The sequence below is a fragment of the Clinocottus analis genome, unplaced genomic scaffold, assembly GCF_023055335.1.
Source record: "Clinocottus analis isolate CAN_PGR_092001 unplaced genomic scaffold, fCliAna1.0.p SCAF_2, whole genome shotgun sequence".
In the NCBI taxonomy this organism is placed as follows: domain Eukaryota; kingdom Metazoa; phylum Chordata; class Actinopteri; order Perciformes; family Cottidae; genus Clinocottus; species Clinocottus analis.
This window is the reverse complement of record NW_027175931.1, coordinates 7,268,051-7,278,242: the sequence shown is the minus strand read 5'-3', so window position 1 is coordinate 7,278,242 and position 10,192 is coordinate 7,268,051.

Here is a 10,192-nt window from a genome sequence, read left to right as displayed (position 1 = left end):
ACAGGTCAATAGTTTCCATAATGCATGGCGTTCCAACTACTATTGATCGTATCACCAACTCTTAACTAGGGACCTATTTAAAATATTTCATATTTTTCAATCTTGATTTTTATGGAGAAACTGTAATCTGTAGAAAGGTTGTACACACACACACACACACACACACACACACACACAGGTCCTAGCTATGTGAATGAATGAATATCTTTGAGGAAGCCTTTTCTTGTAAACATAGATTGAGACATCTTTTAAAAAACTGGTTTGATGTGTCAAACATAAAACAATATTTTGTTATGGTTATCTTCACACTATGTATGGTATATTAGTAAACATAATTTTCCAACATATAGCTTTATCTTGGAATACAAATTACCCTTAAAGGGTATACACAACCTTTCCTTATCCTATTCATATTGTGTCCGAGTAGAATGCCTCCACAGACATGCATTATGACAAGTTCATTCCTGATTGCAGTGTAATGTTTTTATTTGTTCTCAAATAATGTATATACTTGTATACACTGCTCTCAATGCACCTATAGCTGCCTTTAAAGTCACAACTACTGTATGTGTTTTAAGAGCTACTAATAGAAACACACAAACACACAACCATTTTCACATTACAGTGCAAACGCTGTCACACATCTGCCCTTGTATGTCACTTGAAGCATTTAATGTCTTCAGTGCGTTTAAGCAGAACGTCTTTGTAATTCAATAAGCTACAGCAGAGTCACTGCAGACATCACAACCAGCATCACAACAGCAGATGTCTTTGAATCCTAGCGGTTGACCTTTTGTGATTCTTTTAAAGGCATATTATTGTTAGTGAGTCCTTCTGTAACCTTAAAGGTATGTCTGTGTTTCAAACATAACCCATGTGTAAAAATGTAACCTTCTATCACACCCACAATTAAATAGTTGAACTCCAGTTCAAACTAGTCAATACGCTTTTAATTACAACTGTCAAAAAATACTATTTCGCCTTTTAGATAGTTCTATTTTCCACATGCTTTTCTTCTTAATTAAGCACAATCGTCTCTTTTATACATCTCTACATACTGATGCCTTTTTCAGACCAGCTTTTCAATTACTGCTGCCAGACCAAATGTCATCCCCGGATTGCCAGGTCAGGAGAAAGCGAATCCCAACATTCTGGCACAGATGAATGGACTAGTCTCTTGGCTAGCCTCACCAGCCCCTTCGATGGTGAGATGGAGAAGCAGCATCAGGGATTTGCTGTTGCTTCCATTGGCTAAATGAGGACGCTCCCGCAAAATAGAAGCAACTCCACCTATGCTTCACCAAGTGTAATGTAGTTGTGGTGCTGTTGAACTGCATTCGATTAAGAGGTGTTTTCTGTTATTTAATCTACACACATTGATAAAAAAAAGGGAGTGGATAAAATAATAGAAACACCTCTATAAATCACCATAACAGCATCACAAGCTGCAGCTTTCAAAATGACCATAGATTTAAATTACCAGCTCTCTAAAACAAAACCGAAATATCATAACTTTCATGAGGCTATTAAGTATTGGAGGGCTTCATTTGTTATAACTACATAGGCAAACAAACAGCCATATGAGTGTGTAATCAGGTGTAGTCGAGTTGCGGATTTCTATTGGCGTTGGATGGCAAAGCATCTGGTTGTGATGGAGTACTTTACTGGTTTGTCCTGGTTTACTGTGTCCCAATCCAGTTCTTAAAAGAAGCCTGTTATGGACCCTTCGAGGATGTGACTCTCCTACCAATGGAAGACCTACTTTATCACGTTACCAAGTTTTCGAGTTAGTTTCAAAGTAGTTTTCTTTAGAGACAATGTTAATGAATAATAGCTAGGGATAACCCATCTTTATGCTCTCTTGATTAGGATACTCCATTACACGATTTGTGTTGTCAGTTGGCTGTAAGTCCTTTGTTAATGTGATAGTTATAGATAAAATGACAGTCAAATGATGGACAACGTCAAACGGAATAAGTGTTACGTGTAACGTGTCTAAGGCTGCCGATGCTAATAGACACTACACCAGTGTTTATGGCTCCCTCCGCACAACCTCTTTATCTCGGTCATACATTCAAAAACTTGCCAAAGCCTAGAGCTACTCTTGCCACATAGAGGTCAGAGAGTTGACCCAGTTTTTCCTGTATCTGGGTTTATTCCCTCTGACAAAAACTGGAATGAAAGGGCAAATATGTTAGGGAGAAACTGAAAGAGAGAAAAACAATTTCATTGCCAAAAGTGTCCCCAAAAAAGAAACAAAGACCAATGTTGTTGCTACATGATACTCTGTGGTCAATTTAAGCCAACAACTTTGCCTGGTGGACATATTATTTTATTATCTGAGAATGAATAACTTGTAAACTCGTTATACAGAATATAAAGTGTTTGTTTTAATGTATGTATGTAGATGTTCCATTAAGTAGTGGCAAATTTATTATTTATGTTTTAGCAATGAAGTGAATTGAGGTCACAGTGCACATTTTGAAAAATATGAGTATTACTGAGGATAATAAACGTGCTAGCAATAATGGTAATGCGCTAACATCATTTAACAGCAGAGAGTTGTACTTTTGGGAAAGATGGACTCTTATTTAGTGTCACATGCTCACGCACCATAGACACTGGCACCTATTATCATATTATATTATATTATTATAAGTCATTTACTTACTTTTTTACCATATCTTCAATGAATAAGTACCTTGGTTGTATGTGATTTAAACCTGAAACAGATGATCCCAAATGAGTACCATAGCAAAACATTTCAGAGATTCGATTTTTTTATACATTGCACATGAAATATCTATAAAGTAGGATTCACTTCATCACCTGACGACTTAAATAATAGCAGTTAGGGTTCATGCCTGCAGCCCAGCAGAGAACTCTGGCAAACCCATGTAGGATAACGCACACAATGCATGCTCTTGACAGTATAAAAAACATACCAACTTTTTGACAGCAAACCCTCATATTCTCATGATAAATTGTATCGACCGTGTGGCATTTGTTTTAAATTAGATGAATCTTCAGAGGATATCGGGGTCCATGTCTCAGACACATTTGAAAGGAGTTTCAACTGCTATGTGTCCGTCATGAGTTTCAAATAGTACTTCTGATATTTATTTGGTTCATGACTATCTGTCAGAGCTTACATCTCTGTCAGTGTAGCCTCTGTATCTCGGTCAAAACTGGCTAAAACCCAGAGCTAAATTTGTCACACAGATATCACGGAGATGACCCAGATCTTTTTTTTTCAGAGTTAATTTCCTCTGTCAAAAACTAGGATGCAGGGAGAAACTTGTCAGAGAGGCCCTCTTAGAGGGAAAACCAAAGAGCAGTGTCACTGCCTTACATTGTCTTCTGACAACAACAATCTGATCACTGTGTGTAACTGTGTCACTGAAGAAAAGTACAAAAGAGAAATACCATCTCGCTCTACGATTACATGGCACCCTGAAATGACTACTGAAGCTCTGATTCATCTATATTTAGGCCAGTTCCAGAGACCACCAGAGTGCTCAGAGGCCGTCTCGCTAGCAGGCTACGACATCCACTCCTATGTGTGCATCACATCATATTACATTCATGCAATATCAGTGACTCACAGGGGTATAAGGCAAATATCTGCCTTCCGATTGACATTCATGTACATACAACTGACACTCAGTCTTTTCACAGATGTTAAATAACTCATAGCATGGGTTATTAAAATGGTCACCTTTTGGTTATGGGTGTGACTCTGCAGGCAGCTTGGCAATTCAAACCAGATGACTGGAACTGAAAAATGTTAACTTTAAAGTATGTTTTGAATCTCCGAGTCTACAGCCCGTCAGTATTTCCAGCTTCGTCTCGCCTTCTGTGTAAGATGCAGAACTCTAGGGAAAGACATTCAAGGCTAATGAAAATGAATGAAAGAAGAAAGACGAGAAAGATAAAGTTGAAATAGTAGCTCTTATGAATTTCAATGCCAGCTCCCATGAGGCTCCAACACGTTTCCGCCCTCTCCCGGCATGTTTTTCCCTGATTGTGTTTTTTCCCACTGCTTTCTTTTCATAGACAAAAGCTGCGTTGGAATCCAACATGGATGAGGTGGTTGGCATTTACGCTTACAAGGCTGAATTTGAAACCATTAGTCTTCATCTCCCTTGCTGTGTGTGTGTGTGTGGGTTTCTTTCTGATTTTACCCCATCCTCACCAGACCTCCCTCAATCATTCTCTTTCTGCTTTTGCTATTGTAATTTACCCCAAAAATGTGTAACTAATGCTCTCTCTCTCTCTCTCTCTCTCTCTCTCTCTCTCTCTCTCTCTCTCTCTCTCTCTCCGGGGATGGCAGTGTGTGAGAATTAGGTCTCTCAGCAGACGTGTTGTGGGTACTTTTGCAGCTATACTGCAAGCAGAAGGAGAGATAGTGGATGGGATGGTGGGCTTGGAGTCTATACTTGTGTTTCTGTGTGTAACAGTCAGAGAGAGACAAAGAGAGACAGACAGGGTGAGAAAGAGAGAGTGAACGTGCCAAGGCACACAGGCTTTTGGCGAGGACACCATCTGGCCATGGGCTCAAAAACTCATCAAGCATGACTGCCATAAGATCAACAAAACATGCATGCAGCAGAGTTGCATACACACATAAACACACACAAATGCAAAGGACCTGTGTTGATGTTCTTATGAAGTCAATCATCTGATCGGGTTTGTTAAATGTTTGTGAAAATCGTTCTTGTCTGAAAGACCTGCACGTGACCTCTAATGAAACTTCTTAAAACTGTTTTGTGTAGTATTGAGTTTAACGCAAATGTCTGCGAAAGAAAAAACACACTACGTTGGAGTAGATTGTGCAATATGTCCTTGATATTATATGTTGATGCATGGTGAAAAGGAACAAAATGAGTTGCATTGGTAGAAGTTGATGGTTAAGCCTCTACTACAGCAGCTCAGAATTATCGTATTCTGTGCCTGAGCATTTACCTGTAACATTGTTTATTGCAAGTGCATGAAGTAGTGTGCTCTTTATGTCGCGAGGAGGGCATCAGATGTTAGAGGTCAGGTGGTGAATTGACAAGGAGTCCAACTTCAATTCAGGGGAACACAGTCTGCACACAGATCTTTGATTTATTATAACTACAAACACAGTATTCCCTGAACCAAGTGTTACATTTACCAAACCTGAACACATAGTGTATCCACCCTAACCACAATGTCTCTCTAAATTCCAACGGCATCAGATGTGAAATATCTCCTTTTTAAATAGACCTTTACTTGTATAGCATTTTTCTAGTCTTTTGACCACTCAAAGCAACTTAAACACTACATGAAATCACTCACCCATTCACACACTGATGAGAGGTGCCACATCAGTATTATCTACCATTCATACACCGTCGGCACAGTTACAGGAGCAATTTTGGGTTGAGTGTCTTCCTTAAGGACACATTGACATGGGCTCGCGGAGACAGGTATCAAACCGCCGATCCTCTGATAGATAGACGATCCTGCTCACCACTGAGCTGCAGTCGCCCTCTTTATAGGGTGAACTGGAGGCATTTCTTGTCATCTATGTATTCTCAAAAGTGAAACATATTTGTTTGACTAAATAATCAACCAATCAGACCCAATAATTCAATTGAACCTTTCAAGGTATTCGTTATATTTCAATATATATGTACATTGACAATCAAGCGTGTAAGAAGGTTCTCATGGTTTAACAAGTCAAAAAGCCGGGTGCTCGGTTAGTAAAATAATATATGTTTGTTTAGAACTATCAAAGCAGTCTTTCTGTTATTTTGGTGGGGTACAACAAGTTAGATTAGTAATATAATTCAACACGTGTCATATCTAAACATCATAATTAATATATAGCTGTTTCGGCCCTTTAAGCTTGGGGCCTCTGGATGCCTCCCTTACCAAGTCTGCCCCCGGTGTTTTTTTCCTCATCAACTCGACTGCAGGCCTATTTCACTGCTATTTCTGAGTATAAGTAGCTCCAACTTGAGTGTGTGACGCAACAAGCGTAAGTTACGGCTTCATGGCAGGTGTAATGCTCAGGACCTGAGGGAGAGCCGTGTTGTGTGTGAAGTTGTTTGTATGAGCCCATTGTGAACGGGCACCTTTTGAAGCACTGCACTATTTTATTTAAATAATGCCTATTTGGTACCTATAATGTCTTACCTCTAGGCTTCTGCAATGCCCTTTAACACAGTCACACTTGCTCCAGTGTTTGCTATTTGTAAATACAACCCTCAACCATCACGTGAAAAAAAACAAGGGGTTGACTCTAACAAGGTGATCTGCTTTTGAATTTCATGATAAAACTCGTCCTCATTGGAACTTTTTTATGTGATGTAAGCAAACTTTAAATAGACTGTGTGTGTGTGTGTGTGTGTGTGTGTGTGTGTGTGTGTGTGTGTGTGTGTGTGTGTGTGTGTGTGTGTGTAAGACATAATGCAATGCAGTGACAGGGGCAGATATTACAGAGCGTGCCCCATTAACTATACAGTAGTACATAACTTCACTTCATTTAATTATCTAACTACGGAAGCAGCTAACAAGAAAACGCATAGGTAGGCAAGGGCATCACAAACTTCAGTAATATGGGATGTTATTTTTCCTTTTTCTTTTTTTACGCTCTATGTTTTGTATCTGCGGTCAGGACAGAAACACTATGAGGCTGTTCTTAACCGGGCAATGTTCCCACAATACAAAGACACTGACTTCCTTTGTCTCAATGTCAGATTGCATGAGAGCGACAGGGCGAAAGAGCGAAAGTGAGAGAGCGCTAGAGAGCGAGAGCAAAGTTATTTGCATTTATATATTTGGATGCTTTCTTGCCGTGAACGGCATTCATTCATTGATTGAGCCAATCTTAGACATGACCATGTTAAACACACGCACACAAGCCACCAGATCAAACAGTGTGACATTTAACTTATTTCTGTGGCCCAGTATATTTCCAGTGACTAATCCTGTGAGAATCTGCTTCAACATTAAAAATGTATAATACTTGGGTTGATATTAAAAGGAGCACAAAGGGGTTTAGCTTAATTTCCACGAAGAATTTCTTCCGGGCTTTAATGGCTCAAAAAAGAATTCTTTAGTGCTGCTAAAAAGGAGAGCATTGTTCATATTCAATACAAACATGAATTGATCTTTTCAAAAGAATCTTTTAACTTTTTGTTTTCAAAGTCAAACTTTTCCCCAGCCGCCGCTTCCTAAAACCTAGTCCAGACTACATTTTCACATTACAATTTCAAGGCCAGGCCCCGAACTACAAAGAATATTTTTTAAAGTGAACACAAATGCAGATTTCTGCTTTTCACATAATGCCCTTTGTAGCCTTATCTTCAGCTTATTGTGGCTGCCAGTCAGCATCCCTTACACATCCCTCTTCATTAAACTTGAAGTCACGACCCATTGAATACATTATATATAATAAAAACCTCAACGTTATATTGTTTTTTTGCAATCCTGCTGCTTTGATTCAAACCAAATGCATCGTTACTTTTTCAACTACTTTGCTCCTCAAGCATTGACAAACAACATTTAGAAATGTGTTACATTTTTTTCTTCTTTTTTTTTTCAGCAGGTGCTAAAAAAGATCTGTGCTTTCCATAAAATCTCTTTATCGCACACATCAACAAAGCGTGCAACATTTCTCAAAGTACAGACGAGTTGTGAATAAACTAAAACATGAGGAGCGAGTCCACAGATCAACTACAAGAGATGAGATGTCAAACTAATAAAAGCAATTCTGGTTGGCGCTTCACCTGTTAGTGCTTTTCCTGTGGCATACTTATTAGAATACAAAATCCATTCATCCAAGCAAAGTACCCGACATTCTGAACTCACAAAAACATTTTTTTCAGCATACACTATAAACAAGTCATTGCTTGTGTTGAATGAAAGACAACTAAGAACAAGTCACAACCTAATGGCTGCGAAAAAAGGAACTTTGTCAGACAGGCGGTCACATGGACAAGCACACAGGCAGCGCAGAGACAGACTGATAGGAAAGCAGTCGGCCAAACAGGGCATCAGATGGAGAGACTGGCAGGCACGGGCTCGGGTTGGCAGGCGGCCAGGCGGGGATGTAAGTGGACAGCAAGAAAGGCCGACCAGCGTTCAGACGTATTGACTCCCAAGCAGCCAGGCAGGATGTCAGGTGGAGAGACAGACAGACTGATAGATAGGGAATTATTTGACTGTGCTTCCCACCATCCCTTGTGGTCCACAAAGGACTTAAGGCAGGTGGCATGAGGTATGTCACTGAAGTCCCTGATGACAAGCAGAGAAAGCATAATGGAGGGTTTCAAATGGTGACAGCTGAAGAGGAGGAGGAGGTTTTTAATGGACGCCAAACTTTTTCCCTCTTTAACTTTTCCTTTTGCTATAAGGTCATAGTTGAAAAGCATTTTTTTTTCTCAAACAAATCAAACTGTGTTGAAAGTGCCAAATAGTCACATATTTGTATTGCTTATGTTGGCATGACATACAAGGTAAAATATACATTGTTTTTTTTATTTCAGATTTCAAGTGTATGTTGTTACAGATGCCATTTTCATGCAACAAAGTGCTAGAATTAAGCACGACATTAAGCACGAATTAAGCATTAAGCTAGAATTAAGCACGACATAATAGTGTCGTGCTTAAGTTTTTCAGTGCACAGTGTTGGAAAAAAGCGTTTAAATGCCGTGAAGACTGCATAAGTTTGAATCACAACCATTTTTTGCCCGTGTTTAGCGTGTTTTAACATACATGGAGTAATAAACAACGTATATACTGTATATATTTGGACATCAAGTCGGTCGAGGATCCAGTAAAATGTAACTCGGATGGAAATAGCCACGTTGTAATGGATCTCAAAATAAACCCTCATTGACCCCGGCTCCCGTGAGAACATTGGGTCCTCACAAAAAAAATATTATTAATTAGAACACAAGTCAAAACTCAGATACCTTGTAGATTAAGTGTGAAGTGTGGTAATGCCACTACAATTATAGAAAGTACCAACAATGTACATGACTAAAGCAGTTCTAGTTTGGCCTTTACAATCAAAGTGATAATTGTCTCTTCGCCAGAGGTTTAAGTGTTATAGCAACCAGATAGTGTGTTACCATATTAATGAAATTTGAAGCAATCACATATTAAATCAAACACAGTTTCTTCTAATCTTTTCAATAGAGTTTCTGGATGATCACCACAGGAGCTGTACCACACACAGTACGCTTGAGTAAATAACATCCCTCTGCTGGATGTGCTGGATGGGTGCATGTCCTCACTCTTTTCCTCTCAGGGTGTGGCTGAGCGGTGCAGAAAGACATTTTCGTCCCCGTCGGCCACAGAGCTGCTTCTCGTCCGCGATGACAGAGTTGTCACCGATGTTCCTCCATCATGCAGCGATGGCCTCAAAAAGGTCATCGATGGCGACGTTGACTTTGATGCCCATTACGATGTCCAGACATATCAGTCAAACATTTGGACTTGACAACTGTTGTACTTTCACTGTCCTTTTTGTCGTCAACATTACAAATGCCTTCCACAATGACAGACATGCCAAGTTACAAGAACCAGTGCTTTTCCTAAACTGCAATGGACATAGTCACGGTTTAGACAAGAACTATGGAAAGAGCCTGTTCGTGATTAAAATAATTTTCAAAAATCATTTATTGGCATTCTTTTCAGGATAACATGTTGTATGTTAACCAAAGTTTCTTTCATGTGGCTTTTAATACTTATTTCTGCTGCAAAGCCTTATATAACTTTATCAACTATGCACATAAACTCTTGACTCAACCTGTATATTTTATAACATGTTCTTTTGTTGCTCCCTCAAAAAAAAAGGGGGGGGGCTTTAGTTTTGGCATGACTTTTGTCAATGTCCAATTCTTTCTGTCACTCAAAGTGAAGTTTGATTATTACGTTGGCCGTGAGCTGTAATCACAAGGTTTCTTCTGCTTCGCTGTGACAAACTCTGGCCAATGTGTGTCCTGTGAGCTGAATGAAGGGGTTGTAGTGGCCGTGTGTCAGTTAATCTGACATATCTGACAGGCTGAAGAAGTGAATGAGGGCTTTTCATAAAGAAGAATGGCAGTTTTATAGACAACAAGCTGCTCCCACACCCCATTCCCTGACCTCCCATACACTGCTTGTGGGTGTACGCTCTATGCTTCCGTGATTTGGTGTATGGGAAGAGCTTGTG